Genomic DNA, 21,620 nt, shown 5'->3' on the forward strand with positions numbered 1-21,620 from the left:
ATTGTGCACCATCCACAGTTGGACCCATGAGGGCTACCCAGGTCCTTGTACATCAGGAGAGGCTGACAGCAAATGCAAAGAAAGGCAAATACTGCGATGGAAAGGGTTTCGGGATGTACAAAAGCAACTGTATTAGTACAATCTAAGGATCCTGAAAGGTTGGACCTCTTCATGCAACAGCTAGAAGACCTCATTAGAGGGCTGTGGAGCAAGTCAGAGATACCTCAAGGGTGCTGGAAGGGTTGCCAGGCTCTTATTCACCAAATTCCAGAAGACTCAGACAAGGAAGTCCTGATGGCACTAGGTTTAGTCAATTAAAAAAAGCCTGTCTCGGGGGCTGGCCCCGTGGCCGAGTGGTTAAGTTCGCGCACTCCGCTGCAGGTGGCCCAGTGTTTCGTTGGTTCGAATCCTGGGTGTGGACGTGGCACTGCTCATCAGACCACGCTGAGGCAGCGTCCCACATGCCACAACTAGAAGAACCCACAACGAAGAATACACAACTATGTACCGGGGGACGTTGGGGAGAAAAAGGAAAAAATAAAATCTTTAAAAAAAAAAAAAAAAAAGCCTGTCTGCATAAGAGACTACTAAAATGTAAAGGGATTATTCCAAATTGTGTGGGTTGAAAAAGAAGACATTCAAGCTATGGATGATCGATTCCCATCCTGTAAGGATGAGAATATTAGGAAAAGTGGCTCTTATTTTTTTTAAAAAAGCTTACATCCTTCAAAATTAGCACTAAGAGCTGGTTTTGGGTATTGACCCCCACGCTGTAGATAACTGCCGCCTTTCTCTAGGGTTGTACTGTCCCATATGGAAGCCACTGGCCGCATGTGGCTATCGAGCCCTTAAAACGTAGCTAGTTGTACACTTTAAATATGTATATTTATCAATTATCCCCAATTACTTCTCAATAAAGTTAGGGAAAAAAAGAAATGCAGCTAGTTCGAATTGAGATGGGCTATAAGTATAAAATATCCATTGCATTTCAAAGACTTAACATGAAACAAAGAATGTAAAATGTCTCATCAATAATTTTTTCATAGGGATTTGTTAAAGTGATAATATTTTAGATACATTGGGCTAAATAGAATATAATAAGATCAATTTCACCTTTTACTTATTTTAATATGACTGCTAGAAAATGTAAAAATTACGCATATAGCTTACATTTGTGGCTCACATTCTCTTTTTATTGGAGAGCGTTGCTTTAGAATCCTTTGCTAATAATCACAGCCATGATCATACTTAAGAAAGTTAATGTTAACATTGGCCTGAACATGTACAGTGTTGCTCTGTGGCATGGCTGGAATGTCCAAACGTCGATGTACTGAAGGTCAAGGGTACACCACCGGAACAGAAACACAGAGCATCATGTTGATGAAAACAAGACTTTCAGGGCGGCCCAGTGGTGCAGCGGTTAAGTTCCGGTGCTCTGCTTCGGCAGCCCAGGGTTTGCCGGTTCAGATCCTGGCTGTGGACCTGCACACCGCTTTTTAAGCCATGCTGTGGCAGGCATCTCACATATAAAGTAGAGGAAGATGGGCACGGATGTTAGCTCAGGGCCACTCTTCCTGAAAAAAAAAAACAAGTATATACAAAAAAAAGAAAACAAGATATTTTTAACCTGTCTTTCTGGAGCTTCTTTAATTGAGACCCAGCTCCTCAACCTGAGGGCTTTTAATAATAGTAGATATCTAACAGCAGTGTTGGGCTCATTAATTTAAGGCACTTAGAAAAGGGCCCACAGTAAATGCATTATAAACATTTGCTATTGTTTACCCTTTTCTTGTGTGAAAATGAAACTTTTAAAATAAATGGATTTCTTTGACACTAATAATGTCCCTTTGTTTGTGCCCCAAGTTTTTAGTGTGGGGAGTGGTGGCCCGTGCTTTGCCTATCTATCAGCTTTTAGGGGCCGCCATTGATAGGGTCTGCCCCAACTGGTACTTGAACTAGCGGTGGAATGTAGACCCTCTGTCTAGTGAGTAAGGTTTGGACATGGTCTGCAGTTCCCGACGCCACTCTCTGGGGTCTGGGATGGATTTTATTTCTGGGGCATCTACTTAAACACTAGATGTAGTTTCCCTGCCTTCCTTCCCTCATGGCTGACCTGGGCTCCTTGTCCGTTTTTGCTCTGGACATCTTGGTCCTGGTGTCCATCAAGCTTTGGATCTGCCTTTAGGTAAAAGTGCCCTGCCACCACAACACACAGCCCCTGCTTCTTAAATGTAGTTGTATTTAATGACGATTACTTAAAAACGATAAAGAAATTTGATTTTGAGCCTGCTACTAGTAACTAGGTAATGTGGCTCTCAGCTGTTCAGCTGCTGTTAAGATTATCTAAATCAGTGGCTCTGAACAAGGGGAACATTTCAAAATGACGTGGGAGCATTTTCAAAGGACACAGTCTTGGGGCACATTCTCAGAATTTCTGATTTAGTGGGTCTGAGGTGGGGCTTTGGCATTCGTACTTTTAAAAACCTCCCAAATGATTCAAGGGAATACACTTGATTGAGAGTCACTAGTTAGACAGTAATAGGAACAGATAATTTTTTCCTATCATTCTCAGTGTTAACCAATTAATTTATTCAATGTCAACATTAGATGGCTAATGTTTTGGTCCAAACTTCACAGGGTACCCATTTGTAGACGTATATATAAAATGTGTGCGCGCATGTGTGTGTGTGTGTATATATGTGTATATATATATATATATATATATATATATATATACTTTTTACCTTGTACATTCCCAGCAATTAGCACAATGCGTGGCACAAAGCAAGCTCTATTCAAATGATTGCTGAATTGATGACTACGCATATTGAATACATATTTGGGGAGAAATACCTGTAAAATGTATTTCATGAAATGTTTTTTCAGATGTCTTTAAAATATCTTTAAAAATGTATTGAAGGTTTCCATCAAATTTCGTGTGTTTTAAGTAAGTGAGAAATATGCTTCAAAAGAGTCTGGCAGGTGGCCTTGTGGAGGAGGCCGACTTCAGAGTTGTCTCTGCACAGAAGACTTGGAAGGGGTAGTTTGTTTCCAAACACACAGAAGAGGTGCAGCTGCAGGAGTGGCTTTGTCGACACCAGCTCCACTCTGCGGCAGTTAATTGCTGCTTCCTGTCTAAAGAAGGCAGCACGGTGGACGCAGACTGTCTGCTGTGTGCACCCACCTGGGCAGTGGAGAATGTGGTGGAGATCCAAGAAGCCAGGCTGACGCGAGTGCGCCAGCAGGAGCCTGGTCTGTGGGTTGCTGTTAGCTCCAGGAATGATTCCACAGGGCGGCTGACCCCTGAGGCCACCCTGTGGAGGGCCGCACCTGTGACCGCAAATACAGCCGTTGGTCTCCCCGTGAGGCTCACCTCCCCTGACCTGGAGACCTCCAACCCCGGATGTTCCTCGGTGGTTAGGTCTGATGTTTCTGCAGGCCGCTCTGTGCTGCTCCTACACCCCACCCAACCTCCCCTTTCTTAGATTTTTAAAGAAGAAATGACCCACGAACCTATCTAAAAACGGTTCAACTGAAGTGGAATTCTAAAAATGACTGAAAAATAACCTTTGTGAGGTATGAGCCTGTGTCTGAAGCAGTGCTTTCAAGGGCTCTGTGGGAAATCCACACCCATGTGGTTGGCTAGTTGCATCTTTTCACCCACATTAGAAGGTGATTTTAATGTGTTTAATTTAGCAAGAATTTGTTTGGTGACATTCCACTTTCACACCCCTTTGTCAGAGAAGGAAGAAGGACCACGTTCTCCAATTGTCGGTCCCCTTCACTCTGATAGAAGTCCTGTTGTCCTGTCTTCCCTGCTCAGGGCAGCTCCCTCCCCCAATCCTCCAGGAGCCTTCGCAGCTGCAGCGAAAGGAGGAACTCAAGTTCGTTCGAGTGGGAGGTGAGCAGAGACAGAAAGAGAGAGGAACTGGGGGTGCAGACTTTCCACAAGTGACTTCATATGTCCCTGAGCATCACCTTGCACCACCAGTCCACTGTGGCAGGTCAATGCAAACGAGTCTGAGAAACCACAGGCTGCTCCAGTGGCTGCCGCTGCCTCTTGCTCAGTTGAAAATTATTCTCTGCTGGGAGTGGACGACCTCTGAGCATTGATGAAAACAGCTGGTCTCAGATTCGGAGTTAGAGAAGATGTAAGCAAGGAAGTCTTCACAGATATGAAAATATCGGGAACCTGAACTTATATATGGGACATTGGAGCTTTCTTTCTCTTGGTGCTGAGTGTTGTCACTGTAGGAGGGACACTCTTCAGTCAACATGTGTTCACTGGGAATCTGTTATGTGTCAGGCCCTGTGCTAGCTGCTGGGGGTGCACTGGTGAGTGACACCCACCTTCACAGAGCCCAGAGCAGTCATCTCCGAACTTTCGTCATTGCACATCCCTGTAGGAAAAAAGTGAGCCTCTTTATGCTGTTTTTATTTATTTACAAATTATGCAATGTATTACTATATTATATATATATCATGTAAAATGTATTATATACATTGTAAAATGGACATACAAAATAAATTAATTAGGATGAGATAAATGTATACATATAAATATGTAGAGAGAGATAGATAAATTCTAATATTTTCTTCCAACCTTCTAAATGCTTATCTTGCACTATTTTGGGGGGTGGGGTCAGGAACCCGCTATGAAGACCACAGAGTGTGATCTAGAGTCAGATTCCCTGGCTCCAGCACATCCTTTTTGTGTGACCTAGAATTTGCTATTTAATTTCTCTAAGCCCCAGTTTTTCCATTTGTAAGCTGGGTCCTGTAACGATTCTTTCCCCAGAGTGGCAGTGAAGATTACATAAGATAATCTATATTAAGTGTTTAGAAAGCTTCCTAGTATTTGAAAAGAGTTCAATAAATGTTAGTTATTTTTATAATTATTACAGTCCCTTTGAGGAGAAAAACTTTAATTAACCGACTAAGTACTTAATTTTAATTGTAATAAGTACCATGAAGGGCAAGTATAGGACGCTAGTAGGGTATGTACGAGGGGAACTTAACCTGGTCACTTTTGAGCTGTGTTTTGAATTTAGGAGAGAGCCGGGGACAGAGCGTTTCCAGCTGAGGCAACAGCTCGGGTGAAGGCCTGAGGCAGGAAAGAACTAACTCACTGCAGGAGGGGGAGGAAGGCCCTGTGAGAAGAGGAGGGGGCTGCAGGCTGCCTGGGGATCCCGCAGGGCTCTCTGGGCATTGTGTCTCTCAAGGATCTTAGATACAAACAACAGAACTCACTCATGATAGTTTAAGCAGAAAAGGACTTTATTGACATTTTAAGATATTTAGACATTCTCAAAATCTTAAAATCAAGAGGGCCAAAGGGTCAGGCTTTGTGGTCAGGAAGATGGAAGAAGGCTCAGACCAATCCCAGCATGGGGGTGAATCAGCAAAGGGCCCCTGCTGCTGCCTCCAGGTCTAGACTCCACAGCTCAGCACACGCTGCTGTTGCCCCTGACAGCTGGACACCACCACTACCACCCTTTCTAGGAAACGGATTCTGCACAGTCGGCTTCCACGTGGGGCTCACTTGAAGCCTCGAGTAAGATCATCTGACTGGCAGAGCGTGGATCCCATGGGTGAGGTTTAGCTTCAAGGGAAGCAGGCAAAGTGAGTTCTTTGGCTTCTACTGTGGGGAAGTGAGTGCCTGTGAGACGGGAAATTCCCCAGATGGAGGAATGATCTCAAGGGTTTTGAACTAACCTGCTCTCACATTGCCAGTGTCTGCTTTGCTGTGGTCAGTAGGGCTGGAGAGGAGCAGGGAGATTCAACATTTTCTGTGCAGAAATAAAAGAGAAAAAACAAGCCCGAAAAGCCAAACCCCAAAACCAACCGTTTGTGCAATGAAAAAAAAATGCTACCTCCTGAAAAGTTTGTCCCTTTATTTGCGATAAGTTTAACAAACTCTTTCCAAGGTGTGGTGTTGAAGGCAGTGAGTGCATGAGTTTGGATGTAGGTGCAACCGACGCCCAAGAAACATTCCTATTTGAAGGTATTTCATTCCAGTTTACAGCTTCTCGCAAACCAGCTGGAGGTCTTTTCTCTCAAAGTTACAAACTGGTTACATCTGACTCAGATGTCAAGAAGTTTTTCTGTGGGGTGGTGGGTCAAGGACTGGAAGAAACAGAAATATGAGATGAAAGCATTTCGTATGTCAGAGGAAGATGGATCGAGGAAGTAAAATGATGGTTGAAGGAGACAAGCTGCTTTCTTAAGAAACGCTGCCTTTTTTGTGTTGTTGTTAAGTAAACCTTAATATCGTGATTTTTGTTGATTCAGGAAGCTAGTTGAGTTGGCAGAGTTTTTTTTATATCAACAGAAACAAATTATGCTTTAGTTCAAGTAATAAATAATGCATTTTAAAACAGAGCAAAATATGAAAAAAATTTGGCTGGGGCAAAGAAGGTCAAAATGAAACGGGGGTAGGATGGTTTCTATGCAGCTCAACATTTTCTGTTTAGTCGTCTGACTTAGGGCCAAAAATAGGATCCTCACTCAATTATGTTATTCAAAATAAAGTGGTCCAGTACTTTAAAAATGGAAAGTTGATAAACACTCTAGTATCGTAATACAAGCCATTTTAAAGAAGTGAATCTTAAATCATTATTTTAATGATTTAATAATAGCAATTCTTAACTGATTGTTTAACAAGTTAGAAACATTACAAACCAGTTAAATGTAAGGAAACCTTTTTTTAATCACATACATACACACACATCTTCTTTAAAAAAAGAATGCTTTTGCGGTCAAAAAAAAAGTTTGACTATGGTTTTGGTATCATCATTGTACTAACATTTGTTTCAATGCTTTTCTCCTAAAACAGTGGTTCGCAATCGTTTGGGGGGCTCATAGATCCCTTTGGTATCTGATGAAATTTATGGCTTCTCTCCCTAAAAAAACGCAGTCTCATCTTACTCCTGCAACAAGTTGGTGAGTAATTTTAAGGAGGTTCAAGGACTCCAGGTTAAACTCCTGCTTTAAACCCTGGCTTTCTTCCCATAAATCATGGGGAAGGGAGACCCGAAGCTCAGGCTGGTGGTCAGTGATGATGTCTTCCATGATGGACAGTCCCAAATGTGGCAATGGCCATAGGCCTTCTTATATATTGCCCTGAAATACTGAGTTGGTGATGCTGGATTAATGGGCAAGAAGAGTTTTGCATCAGGAACTCATCCGTTAGTTTTTGTTAACTGCAACGGGCTAGGTAGCCTGGGAGTGAAAGTGGCCACAGCACTGCTGCCCTCTGGCTATTCAGGACGCCCCTCCACAAACTACACTAACCCTGCCAGGGCCCACACTGCGCCTGCCTCCCCAAATCCTGTGCGTTTGTGCTTTTGAATAATAGGTTCTTGTTAACTTCCAAATGAGGAAGAACAGCTTTCTTATTGAGTTTCTGCTTCCAGGTAGACGTGTATTTTGAAAGGAAGGGGACTTTAATGTCTTAACCCAAAGGGGTGTCTTCTCTGACAGGCCTGGTTGTGGGGGTTGGGGCTGGGAGCAGAGTTTGGGGACAGGTCCTTTGTTGAATTCCTAAAACTCCTGAGTGGAAGACAAAGACTTTTAATTGCAAAATTACACAGAAGGGAGAAAATGAAATACCTTTTTGGACAGTTAACAGGAAATATAAATTTCTATAAGGAGGAAGTGGCTGACAGCAGTTTTGTTCTGAAGAGGCTGCAGCACAGTGTAGTAGCAAGACTTCAGGATTTAGAGGAAAAAATCTGGTTCTGCTCCTGCCTCTGCATCTTACTAACTCAGGGCTGGTAGGGGAGCTTCGAGGCTCCTCAAAAAGTGATTCCCCCCAGGGGCACACAGGCCTCATTTTGTGGCTTCGAGTTTTGAATGTTGCTGGTGAAACCATGACAACATTATTAACACCCAAGGCTTAATTTTGGGCAAATTACTCAACTTCCTGAGCCTAGTTTCCTAATCTGTAAACTAAGTGTGATTACACCTACCTCACAATGTGGTTCTGCGGAATTTAAATGAAATAGTACATACTATTATGTATTTCATCAATTCTAACACACATATTCCTGCCTTCCCCCATATTAAAAAGTTCTCTGAAGTTGTGATGGCATCCAGGAGTGGGTCCAGGTTTTATGGGGCCTGAATCTTATATTATTTGGGGACCTTTCTAAAAAAGAGAATTTAAAATGATGAATGCAATAGTAGATAAAAATGTGAATAATTGTTTAGGTGAGAAAAAAATCACAACAAATTATAAATTTAAAAAAACTGACATATATCACAAACACCATAAAATCTACAAAGAACACGGTAATATTTATTAATTGACTTTCTGACACACTTCTGTAATACCTTTGTCCTACCTTTTTTTCCGGCTAACAGTGATTTTGCGTCGTTTTCTATAGAGAGAGTAGACAGCTCAGTCTTCCTTTTCTCTGACTGATGGAAGTTTATTTTTCACTCTAGATAATTTAGATAAGTGTTTTCCAGCTTCACCACTTATTTTAGCTAATGTCAGGTAAATCTTTAGGACTATCATCAAATTTGGGAAAACTTCTATGAAGTTTCTTTCATATGTGAGCTGTAAGATTTGAAAGAATTTTCCATGGACTAATTTTTGGCTTCGTACACTTCAAACCTTGATTCTTTGCCATTACCCACGCCATATACTTTTGATGAGCACAGCGGGACATGATTATATTGGATATAACCTTGAGCTCTGTACCTGAGGCTCTCACTGCCAGGAGAGCTGATGTTGTGAAGAGTAGAAATGGTGGAAGCCATTGCTACCCCAGGATGACTAGCAACAACTTAACTGCAACAACATATCCTGCCTAACCCAGACTAAATGTATCCCCAACTCAACTTCCCCTTTACGAAGATCCCAAATTGCCTACGGCTACTCCAGTGCCACCCAACACAAGGGGAAGCGTGACAGAGGGGAAGTCAGAGTGGAAAGAGACAGTGGGCTGATGGCAGTTAAAATATCTTTGCAAATTTTACAAAAATATATGGTCATGTGAGCACATTGCTGGGGCCCCTTTGGGAACCTTGGGAGGATCCATGAAAGTATGGGACCTTGGGGCTTCTTAAGCTTCTCTAACTTCACAGTAAACATACCCTGGATGGCATCCTTCAGTTAATTGGTAGTCTTTTTACTTTGCTGTGGCACATAAAATAATGGGTGTGTTATAGTTGGTGGCAACTTAGATTCCATATAATACGTGTAAAGCATCCCACACAGTGCCTGGCACACACCAGGGGCTCATAAGTGTTACTGCCTTCCTCTGCTTAGTGAAACACCAAAAACCAGAGCTCCATCAGCGGCAGGGGCTCTGCTCTTCAAGTGCATTATTGAAGAATCAGCTTTGTATGAGTTAATATGCCATTAGTTTGCCTATAAAATTTTAAATTGCAGTTTTTGAATTCGTGGATCTTAGTTCAAAGTCAATAAAAAGTGATTGATGAGTAACCAGCAAGTGCCCAGGGACAGAAGATGTGCTGTTGCTTTGTCAGTGGTCAATGATAATGTATTCACTTCCAGCCAGTCACTAAGAGGGCAAGCCCATCACTGAGAAACAGGGAGAAAATGGACCACAGTGTATTGAAGACACCTGACTTCTGCAGAGCAAAGGAGAATTTTCCCCAGAATCAGCCCTGACACTGCCCCTCCACATTTCTGAAGGGCGTGAGCAGGACACTCCGAGCTCAAGCTCAGAGTCAGGGCACAGTGAGAGCCATTGTGTTTTATTTTCCTTTCCACTTCCTTCTTCATCTTGTCTCTTGCTCCTTCTTTTCCTCCTTTTCCCCACATTTTCTAGATTGCTTACTTGCTGTCACTTCAGGCATAAGAAGAGAGATCCCACTTTCCCTTGTGTGTTAGTGCTCCTGAGCATGCTGACTATGCACCCCTCAAAGCTATTTCTATATAAAGGACTGGGGCATGGAGTGCTGAAATACTAGGGGTCTGGGAAGCCCGTTTCTGAGTCAGCTAAAAAGCATTTGTATTTTTGTCGTCTGGCACTAATTTAAATTTGCCCTAATTCTGAGGCCGCCCACACGTTTCATGTGACTGTACATTAATAGTACTCTCAAATACAGTAACCTCGTTGGTCCCACATCACGGGTCAAGCTCTATTTCAGAGTAGGTATAATTAGGATGGTGTTCTTTCATGAACAACTATAGGAATCGTGACTAGTTAAGGTTCATTCTAGAATGAGCAAGGAATTTACCGGAATAAAGAGACATAGTAAAAAAAGCAAGCTTCTTTCAATTTCTAACGAGAAGCTTGGTGTGTCTGTAATCTGATTTTGTAACAATTGTTTTCGTTAAAGTAATTTGGATGCTACATTAGTTCTAATTATTACGATTTCCTGTTTAGGATCCAGATACCTTCTTGATATGTCCCCAGTAGTGTATTTCTGGAAATGACTTCAACCAATTACATTAGCTCTTATTCCCTTGGTTTCAGTGTGGTTCACCAAACAGGAACCAGGCTGCCCATGTGTGCAACCCAGATAGTGCGAGACAGCGGGTAGAAAGAGTTGAAAGTTACCCTAAGGTGCTGTGTGGTCTGAACGCAGCTCTAAGTGAGGGCATGTGGTGCAGCTGAGGGTGCTGATGGGGGATGTTTCTGACGTCTGACAGGTCTTGACCACTGGCCTTTTAGGCATGATGTCGAAGGCCGGATTTCATCTAGTGCCAGGTCTTCTTCTGGTGTTTGACTAGCGAAGGTGACAGTGATGACAACAACGGTGAAATTTGTCTTCCAAAAATTTCCCCTTAAACGAAACAGATGTAGCAACACTAGGATAAATTTGAGAAGAGTCCTAACAGTCTCCTTCATGTTACTACTATTATGAATAATAATGCTCTATCATTTACAAAGCCCTTTCCGTATTCTGTGGCAGGTGTCACTATTCCCATTTTGCAGATGTTTAAACTGAGGCACAGAGAGGTTCAGGCATGTATTTAATGTTGCTTACAGAGTAAGCAGTGGAGGTGGGACGTGAACCCCAGTTCCCTGACTCCAAATCATCCTGTTCCCGCTATGTCTCCCAGTGATGTCATACCTCATGCAGCAGTGGTGGCAGGTGTTCAGGGGTCTTCAGCCCCCTCTGGGTACCCTCTGCACTCTGTGAATCTTCCAGGAGAAGAACACACTCCAAGACTGTCCCTCAAAGGCACACACCCTCTGCCTGTCCACACACTGGCTGTCAGAGGACTAAGGAAATTCCCCAGGAGAGGGATTTTTGTAACATCTGCATTGACCCACTCAAAGATCCAGAAACATTGTCCAGCTACACAGGGTAAGCTGAGATTTAAGGCATTTAGCATGAAGAAAACACTTTCTTCTCCAGAGTGAATTTCAGCTGTTAGCCATATGCCTAAGTTTAAAAAAGGAGAGGAAAAGGGGGCAAACCTACCTTGGGCCAAATTAAGTTTTGTGTGTGTGTGTGTTTTCCCCATTCTCCTCCTGTGAAATCAAATTTAGTGGCATATTTGGCAGTTGACCCTTGGAAAGCTAATGGCAATGACAGACACTGAAGACAGGAGATGCTCTTCTATGGTGCTTGTCCTCTGGATACAGGAAAGAAACACACAGAAGAAAAGCACTGCGGGCATCTCACAAAAAGATTCGGCCTCCAAGAGCGCAGAGCGACAGGAACAAGACACTCAGAAAGCAGAGACATTTTAGGCCTCATTTGGTAATGCCAAGGCTTCAGCTCCTCCCCCGCCCCACTCAGTAGAGGGACACAAGCTGGGAGCGATTTCCCTGAGCAAGGGGTGGTTGTTAATGGCACAGACAATAGGCGGGCAGGCTTAATTTCCCTTCAGTCCTATAAGGAGCCTGTAACTTGAAACCAGTTTAATGAAATAACTCTGGAGCTTCAATGGCTGCTGACTCTGGGCTAGAAAGCCTGGAACCACCCAGGTCACTAAGAATGTGGTGGACAGGGGGCTGGACCCATGTGCTCCGGTAACCATGGGCCAAAGCAGGTCTTCTTGAATGATCCCTCCAATGTGCTCTTCCGGGCCTGGGCCCCTGGAGGCCTTTGCGAAGGCCAGCAAGGGCTGCCAGGAGTCACAGCCCCAATCTGTTGACTGTGTTCTGCTCTGGAATCCCGTTGACCCTTGCTGTGACTGCTTGCTTGAACTGTTTGGTGTGTCTGCCTGTGCCGGGGCTGCGCGAGTCCTTTGGGATTTGAAGCCCAAAAGTTTTGGATGAGGCGAGGCTAAGAGGTCTCCGGAAATGGCCAAGTCCAAAGTGTTCACGTATGGGCAAGAAGTTCTCACCCTGAATGAACGGAAGCCATGCTGTTCCTCTCTCCTGCTCTTCTAGGGGGGCACGAAGGGTGGGTGACATAACACGCTGTTGGGGGTGGGTAAGGTCCAGGTGTTTGGAGTCAGATCAACCTTGTTTCAATTCCTGCTGTCCTTCCGCTTATTCTGTAACCTCAGCAAATTACTTAACTTTTCTTGAACTATCATTGCTCCAACTAGAAAATGGGGGTAATAATAATTGACTTTGCAGAATTGCTGGGGAGATTAAATGAAATAAAGCATGCCGTATGCACATCTCATACGCAGCCAGAAGTAGGCACTTGATCATTTTGTCCATGGGGAAGGATAACCTGGCTGAAGTTTGCCAGAAAATACGATGATACATTATTCTTTGTTAGAGGAAATTAGGGAGCAGAGCGTCAATCTCAAATTTTTCATCACTTCTGTTCATCTGACATATTTAAAGTGTCTCACATGCCAGGCACAGAGGACCCAGAAATGGACAAGGCAGAGCTCTGCTCTTAGTAAAAGCACCTTTTGGCACAGTGGGTTTTAAAGCCTTTTAACTATGACCCATGGTAGGAAATAACACAATGCAATACACGCTCACACACACAGTATTTATATAAAAGCTGGAACAAAAAGTTCTGGAAACAATATTTGCCCTTGCATGCAAAGCACTCTGTTATTTTCTATGCAATTTTATTTCATTAAAAAAATGCTGATGGTGACTCACTAAATTGATTTTACACTTGCGATCCATAGATCACAAGCTTCGGTTTGAAAAATAGTGACTCTGACCTTCCCTGTGACCAGGGCTGGCGTGAGCCCTTGTGAAAACTGTATGACAGTGTGGGGGAGTGACCACTCAAAGGGGGCAGGAGTGGGCCTGGATCTTGATTATTCTAAGCCAGTCCTGAATTCCTCCCCTTTACCTTTGATTATGGTTTAGGGATGGATGTGTGACACAATTCTAGTCAATGAGACAAGAAGGGACATCTTCAGTGGGGCTCCTGGGAATGTTTTTCTCTGCTTTAAAAAAGGGAAATGAGGAAGAGGCATTCCCTTCTCTGACCCTGGACACTGTTGTCTACTTGTGCGCCCTGGACCTGGGGCAGGACCATAATTAAATGTAGTAACATAATAGGCAGGGCCCAAACCTGGCCATCACAGAGTGAGGTGGAAAGGAAGAGCCTGGGTTCCTGATAACTTTTCAGAGCCAGCTTTAAAATTGCTCTACTTCTGGACTAGTTATAAGAGATAATACATTTTTTTCTGATCATTTAAGCTTCTTTTAGTTGGGGTCTCTGTTATTTACATCCCAAATGATAGACTGGTTTACCTGTCTCTTGCACCTGGAGCATGTGCTATGAATTTTTAATTTTTAGGAAGGGGGATGGGAATCTATATTTATAACATGAATAATGTTCAAGATGTTGCTGAGTGCAAAAAAGCACATGTATACATACCACATGTAGGATTATTTCATTTATGTAAAAAAATCTGTATACATAGCTACGCATATATATTTATAGCAACATGTTTGGAAGGCTCCTAAAGTTTAAACAGAATATTTGTTTTTTTATGATAAATTTTTATTTTCTTCTTTTTTCCTTTTTTGGTGTATTTTTTATAAGAAGCGTGATAATCCCAACAACATATTTTAAAAATCATTTTAGTCTAGAAGCTTTCTCAGATTCTTTCTGATACCAAATACATTTTCCAACATCAGGTCTGCAATTCTCTGATACCAACTGCTGTCCAAGAATTTATTTCGGACACTAACTGCTCAGAGTTAGCGCAGACCCCACAAGTTAAGGGCTCCGTCCCACAAGACTGCCCCCGCTTCAGATGCCAATTGCAGGTCCCAGGTCTCCTGTCCTTCTGACCAACCAGCTATAAATCAAGAGTTCCCACGACCCGTCCTCAGGTTTGACATTGGCAGGAAGGCCTCGCAGGACTCAGAAAAGTGCTTTGCGATGACCAGTTCCGCATAAAGGTTACAACTCAGGAGCAGGCAAATGGAAGAGATGCACAAGGCAGGGTATGGGGGAGGTTCCCGAGCTGCCCTGCCCTCTCGGGGTGCACCACCCTCCCAGCACCTCAATGTGCTCACCAACCTGGGAGCTCCTGAGTTCTTAACTTTGAATCACTTGGGAACCAGTAGCATCAAATTAAGGCCACTTAATTACCCCCGTAAACATGACGTTTAATCAGGTTCACCATCATGTAAATAGCCACCTTCTAATTGTTTCTTGTAAACCGTGGAATGACCGGGTTGATCCTAAAATTTGAGTTGACCAATGCATCAGTTAATTCAGCTGTGTGATTTTGGGCAAGTTACTTAACCTCTCTGCATCCCAGTTCTTTCATCTGTTTATAAAATGAATACTTGACTAGAGGTGATTTTCAGATCTAAGATTTTGGGACGCTATAGAGTAGTGTCTGAGTGAAATTCCTCAGAGAAAGGAGTTTGCCTCTAAGCGGTTGTTGTGACTTATATATATTCGACCAGGAAGTTTGATGTTGGGCGTTGGGGAGTGGTGGCAGTCATGCCCTGAGATTTGATAGGACAGGGCTAGTAATCAGAGGATCTAGGTTTAGGTCCTGGCTCTACTATTTGGTGGCCATAAAAACCATGTAGGGTACGTTATTGCTTGCGTATAAAGCTTCCTTGGACACCATATTCTTTATGAGCATCTGTTTGCCCTTCCATAAAATGGAGATAATAGTACCTTATTTGTTGACTTTTCAAGGTGGAGTGAGAATCAAACGAGGGAATATAGATAAAGGCGCTTGCCCAGCCGTTAATGTGCTATGCCAAAGGTTTCGCTGTTTTGGTGATATAAACCAGAAGAGTGCATTTAACTTATAAAATTCTGTGCTTCCTTTCTAATAAACTCTCAGAAACTATTGAGATCCCAATTTTGTGCTGAAGAAATAACCATGCTCCTTGGCTGTGCCCTCTGGCACTTCCTTTCATCCGGACCCTCCTAGTTTCTAAAAAACTGTTTGTGGCTGATTAGCAGGCACAGTCCACTGATCTCATTCCGTGACTTTTCTCACTTGCTGATAAATAACTTCTCTTGTTTCTATAGCAAGGAAACTGAGCAAAGGACTTGAGGGGTGCAGAGGTGAGTTTTGAGTTGAGTATAGACCTGTCTAGAGTTGACTTTCTCTTAGAAAAACCCAAATTTTCACTCAGATACAGTATTGGTTCAGAAATCAGAACACCGAGTGATCCTCAATAGGTAAGTGAATGAATTAGGCATAAATAAACAAACACATTGATTTGCTGTCCCCTCACAATGTGGTCTGGTTTTAAGATAAAAGAGGAATAGTAAATATTCCAAACTAAATGTGTGGAGTCAGGCTCTTCCTGCTTTCCCCCCTGCCCAATATGAAATTCTACGGATCTTACTCATTCTTGTTGGTGATCTAATCTGAAGTACCAACAGATTAAATGATTTCCCTCACTGGTGAGTGTCTCACAAAACCCCTCTTTAGGCGTGGGGCCCACTGCCTAGGCTCTGCTCCTAATGGTCATCCCATATGTCTTTATAAATAGACCATTATCGAATGGCTTTTATTGGGCTTGGATTGGACAACAACCATGACTCTCCACTTCCCTTCCTTCCCTCTCATCTGATTTTAAATTATCTCTGACAGTCAGGATGTGATAAGTCTACTGTGTTCAGAGTTCAGAGTTCTGAACACAATTTTCCAACATAAGGCAGGCTAGAAATACATATTTTAGACAAAACATGGAAATCCTACCAATTGGTGGTGAATTCCCTCTGAGTTTCTCTCTTCCCTTTCAGGAAACATGACTCGAGCCTCCTGTCCTTATTAACACCAGCTTCTCCGGTCTGGCTCTAAATCATCACCCTGGCAACGCCACTTCCCACGGTCCACAAAGCTTTGGACAACCAGTCTCTATTTTGCCGTTGTCTCCTATTCATTGGCCAATAGGGTACAGAAGCCTGTGACCCTGCTCTTCTCAGCTTTGTTTTGTCCAAACTCTTTTGTGTAAAGAGGAAAACCAGGATTTTGAAGCACGCTCTGGGCTGGGTTGGCAGAGTGCACTGCAAAATAAATCACAGCTCCTGGATTTTAGAGCAGCGGGACAGGAGCGCTTTTAATGGACAGGAGAGTCTGGCCAAAACAGGACTGGGATGGGACAAGGTCATCCTTTTAGAATACTGATTTTTCGGGGAGAACGCCTCTTCTCTGTTTTTAGATGTTATGAGTTCCCTTCCCTTCCAGGCAGCTGCTGAGATGAAGGTGTTCCTGCAGCAAACATCCTACTCACATCCACGTGCTGACTGCACAGATTGGGCAAAGCCTGTGTCTTTCCAGTCTGCTTGCACACAAGGCTGATTTGTCATTAACTCCGCAAAAGTCAGGAGAGGAGTTTTAATTTAATAAAATGAATTAAAATGTAAACTCAGTGCAAATTTATAAGGAACAGTTTCATCTGCATTGAACAAGCTTTTGCCAACTGGTTGCAAGGGGAAAAGGGCTAACATTTACTGAGAGCCCACTATGTGCCAGGCTCATTAAATTCTCACAAAAATCCTATGATGCAGGTACTCTTCTTGCCTCACCGTCACCCTTTTTGGGAGTTGTACCAAGTGGTGGTGGTGGTGATGGGTGTTGATGCTGGCAAGCAGCAGGAAAGGGTTTCAACGGCAATGCCTGAGCTGCATGCCACTTAATTGTCCTGAGGCTCATCCCTGGATAAGCGGTAAAACCAACAGGAATTTGATGTCCAAGGGTACCAGAATAACTTTCCATAAGCACTTGGAAAAGCACTGTATAACCCCATCAAATTATGTTGAACTAAATTGCACGCCTAGATTGCTGGATAAGGTTGGTTCAATCACTCATATCTTGCAATTACACTATGATTTTTTAAGACCTGTATCTTAGGCAGTTTGGGCTGCTATGACAGAATACCATAGACTGGGTGACTTAAACAGCTCAGTTGTTTGTCACAGTTCTGGAGACTGGGGAGTCCAAGATCAAGGTGCCGGCAGATCTAGTATCTGGAGAAGACACTTTTCTTGGTTTGTAGACAACCTACTTCTTCTTGTGTCCTCACTTGGCTGAGAGAAAAATCTTTTCTCTTGTGTTTCTTCTTATAATAGTATAAGCCCATTCATGAGGGCTCCATTCTTATTACCTAATTACCTGTCAAGGCCCCATCTCCCAATACCATTACATTGGGAGTTAGGATTTCAACATGTAAATTTTGGGTGGACACAAACATTCAGTCCATGACAGTCTAGTTTTGATATCTCTAAGGATATCAGATTCATCAAAGGGGCTTGAGTACATGAATATGGATGCACCCGTGTGACCTGACTTTTCATTTTGTATAGCTGGTAACAGCTTAGGAGCTGGGGCAAGGGAAGGAATTTTCCTCTGTAGACAAGTTTTATACCCAAGAGGCAGTAGGGTATAGTAGTTATAAGTACAGATTTTGAGTCCAGATTTTGGATTCAGACTGGGGTTTATCGTCCAAATTATACTTCTTTTTTGTGTGATGTTAGGCATGTTACTTACTTTTGATGCCTCAGTTTCCTCATCTATGAAATGGGGATGATAAATATGGAGCTTACCTCCCATAGAACTTATGAAGATTAAATGAGTTTATATATATAAAGCGTTCAAAGCAGTGCCTGGCATTTAACAAACACTTTACAAGTATTTTACAAGTATGTTATTGTTGTTCTGGCGCCTGTATTGGTTTGCTAGTGCCGTCATAAAGCAACACAGACCCGGTGGCTTAAACCGTAGAAATCTATTTTCTCACAGTTCTGGAGGCTCAAAGTTTGAGATCAAGGTTGAGTTTCCTCTGTGGGCCATGAGGAAAGGATCTGTTCCAGGCCTCTCTCCTTGGTTTGTGGATGACTGTCTTCCTTCTGTGCATGTGTCTGTGTCCATATTTCCTCTTATAAGGCTACTAGACATATTGGACTTGGGCCCACTCTAATGACCTTAATTTAACTTAATTACCTCTTTAAAGACCCTATCTCCAAATAAGGTCACATTCTGAGGTACTAGGGCTTCAGACTTCAACACATGAATATTAAAGGGAAACGCTTCAGCCCATAACAGTGTCTAAACAAGGTTCTCAGAGAAAGTCACTTTCAGGGTAAGTTTTATTCTTACGAAGTTCCCTGTGTTTTCCTTATTTTGAGTAATCAAATTTTCTGCCTTTCTCGTGTTACCCGCTACTTACAGACTTTTTAAAAAGCCACATAAGTATCTTGGTCAAGGTTCTATGGATGCTGCATAGGATAGATTCAATAGTATCTTCCCCCAAGGGAAAATCCAGGGAATTGTAGGTCAAACAGTAACTCAATACCTAAATTTAGGGCAGGCTCATCATAATACACTTAAGCTTTTCTTGGTGGATTCAACTTTATCATTTTATTGTGGACAACTAATCTTAAACAATCTCTCTTTCAATGGATTGTCATTAGTTAGAAAACGCCATGTCAATCAAGTCTTGAAATACTGCTGGATGGTGTGAAGAGGTACCTCTCTGTGTGGGTTGGGACTGGCCGGGCATGCTGAGTGTTGGTGGAATTCACTTGGGGTTTGACTATCTACAAGTCAGTCACTCTCATGCAGGCTGAGGGTGTTAGGTAAGATTCTTTGGGTGGCAAATACCAGAAACCAATTCCAGCTAGCTTAAGCAGAAAAAGGACTATGCTGGGAGGATACTGGGAAAACCCACTGAGTCTCAGAATTCTCTGAATTCTCAGGTGTCAGGGAGGCTGGGGACCAGGGCAGGAATTCTAGGCCTGTGCTGGGTCTGTTCTGTTTGCCCCTCCAGTCCAATTTCTACCCTTCTCATCCTGCTTTGTACTTCTATGGACTATATCGATGGGCTCTATGGTCTATATTGATGGGTTCAATGGACTGGATCAGTGGGCTCTTGTTCCCTTGACTTCTGGTTGGATTTGGCCAATGGTGTATCTTGTCATGAGATCAGAGGAAGAAAGGAGAGGGAGGTCAGGGTATTTCTCTCTCTAGCTCCTACCATGGGGAATTCCTTGGGCCAGCCAAGTCCCTTGGCCAGTAGTCACAGATCATCTCAAGGTGGCGTTTTCGACATGACTTTCTCATTCCAAGTTCTAGTAACTGCTCCTGCCTGTCATCTCTTTGGCCTTAGATGTGGTAACAGCTCTGTTTTTACCACCTCCAGGGAATAGTACTACCCCTTGAGGTTTCTCTACACCTTGACTGCTGCTGTGCCGGGTCACATTGGAGCTTGAGGCAAAAGGAAATAATGGTAATACTGATGATGTCTTTATTTAAAATGCTGATATTTTGTTCATCATAGCTTTTTATTAATTTTTATTTTTTAAGCTGTTGCATTAAAATATTATTTATCTTGCTTACTAAGATTTTTGGGGCCCCCTTAAATTTTGCACCTGAGGTCAGTGCCTCACTCACTTTACTGTAGTCCCAACCCCGTATTAAATTGTCCCTTTATAAAATCTTCCACTCTGAGCAAGTGATTTGTGTCCTGACAGGACCCTGACTGATGTAGATACCTTCTTTCAGAAGCATAGGTTGTAACGATTTATGTGACAAGTACAGTTTTAAAACTTAGTTGAAAACTTAAAAAAATTGAAGGACCTTCACATAAAAATCCAGATTTCTGGTTTCTCTCTCAAAAAAAATCAAACAATGTGGCGACAATTGGCTGGAGCTGAGCAGCAGCTGCCCCTTTAGACTGGGCGTGTCTCTCCTGTTGGACCTGGTCCCCACAGTCCCCACCACTCCCTATTTTACCCCCCAACACAGGCTTAGTGTTAGTTACCATTTATAATCACAGTAGCACTATTGTTTTTATTATACTTGGCCTGCTTGCCCAGCTGACCCTGTAGGGTACTGATTTGGAGATACTTGCTCTAGCTCTGTGCTATTATACAACTCTACTTATAACTCCCAACCTTTGCAACTTCCAGGTCAAGTATGACATTCCCGGGAGAATGGATCAGATTAGCTCAACTTGAGGCGAGTAGCCATCTTGGTACCAAGCAACTATGACCAGAGGACAGGATCTTGTGGTTGAGCGCCTACTGGAAGCCCATCCCTGAAGATGGAAAATAGAGATTTCTAGAGAAGAGGAATTGCTTCCAGAGAAAGAGGGACCTGCTACATGGCAGTGCTGGCTGTTAAACCAAAGTAATATTGTCCATGTTTTATATTTTGCTTGATCTTCAATTGTCAAGAGTAAACACCCAACAATGTTCCACTCAGTGAATTCTGTAGATTAATGCCTCCAAGTGCAAAAGTGGTAAAAATGAATGCAATTTGAAATTTATTCTTTATGTAAGTAGTGTCTGTGAGAAGGGAGTGGGGATTTGTTCACGAGCCACAGGCTTGTGCTCCAAAATTCCACGTAAGATAGATCTGTTGTGGTCTAGTTCGAGGCTGATGGTCTAACACAGCTTTTGCGCATCTGAAATACCAGGCTAAGAATGGCAAACACGTGGACCCATTATTCTATCTGTCGCCTGGCCCATGGCAGACATCACTAGTAGGCTAATAAGCAGTAAGCAGAACTCATTACTGATAAGCTTCAGAATCCTTCCCAACACTGCTCTCTAAGAAGCCAGCATTAACTAAGCAGGTAGCACATGAAAAAAACCCACTTGCCACTGCTGCCCAAGAGGCACGCTGGGTGACTTATCACGGACCCACCATGAGCTACTGGAGCCAGCATTTTATTGTCATGCGTGAAAGTTTGGATGGAGACTGCTGTTCTGAGCAGATTAGAGGCAGGATGCGGTCAAGTCATCAAGGTAACTTCGCCATCTGTGTTCTTGTTACAAATCCAAGGAGTCCAGCCCAAGCCCTCTCCCCTGAGAAGGCTGGAACAGACAAAGGCCTACTTCTTGTTTAGTTGAAGGCAGGTGAGTGGTTCTGTTGGGTCACAGTTGAGAAGGTGGTTGAGTGAGCAGTCATAGGCCTCTGGAGTCAGGCCTTCACGGGACGCTTCAAAAGGCCCATTTCTTCCTGGGTCCCGGGTAGGGGCCAGCCAAGGAAGAGCCATCAGAGAAGCCTGCCTCCTTTCCTCCCAGTGTCTCAGGCCTCCATCCGCAGCAGTGCAGGCTTGAGGGGCCTGGCAGGCTTCCAGGCACAAACACTGCACAGTCGGGTTTTTTTTGTTTTTCATTTTTGAGGAAGATTAGCCCTGAGCTAACTACTGCCAATCCTCCCCTTTTTGCTGAGGAAGACTGGCCCTGAGCTAACATCCATGCCCATCCTCCTCTACTTTATATGTGGGATGCCTACCACAGCATGGCTTTTGCCAAGCGGTGCCATG

The 21,620-nt window shown here is 43.2% G+C and overlaps 1 long non-coding RNA gene across 2 annotated transcripts; it reads left to right on the top strand.

Annotated features, from left to right (window-relative positions):
- Positions 1-3,607: 3,607 nt before the first annotated feature.
- LOC139076813 (uncharacterized) lies at positions 3,608-20,615 on the top strand. 2 transcript variants are annotated; one of them, XR_011528797.1, is made up of 3 exons: positions 3,608-4,413; positions 19,488-19,574; positions 20,257-20,615. It is a non-coding gene; the product is annotated as an uncharacterized lncRNA (long non-coding RNA). The 2 variants fall into 2 exon arrangements; XR_011528796.1 differs by lacking the exon at positions 3,608-4,413 and having other exon boundaries at positions 12,089-19,574.
- Positions 20,616-21,620: the final 1,005 nt, after the last annotated feature.

The sequence above is a fragment of the Equus przewalskii genome, chromosome 17, assembly GCF_037783145.1.
Source record: "Equus przewalskii isolate Varuska chromosome 17, EquPr2, whole genome shotgun sequence".
In the NCBI taxonomy this organism is placed as follows: Eukaryota; Metazoa; Chordata; class Mammalia; order Perissodactyla; family Equidae; genus Equus; species Equus przewalskii.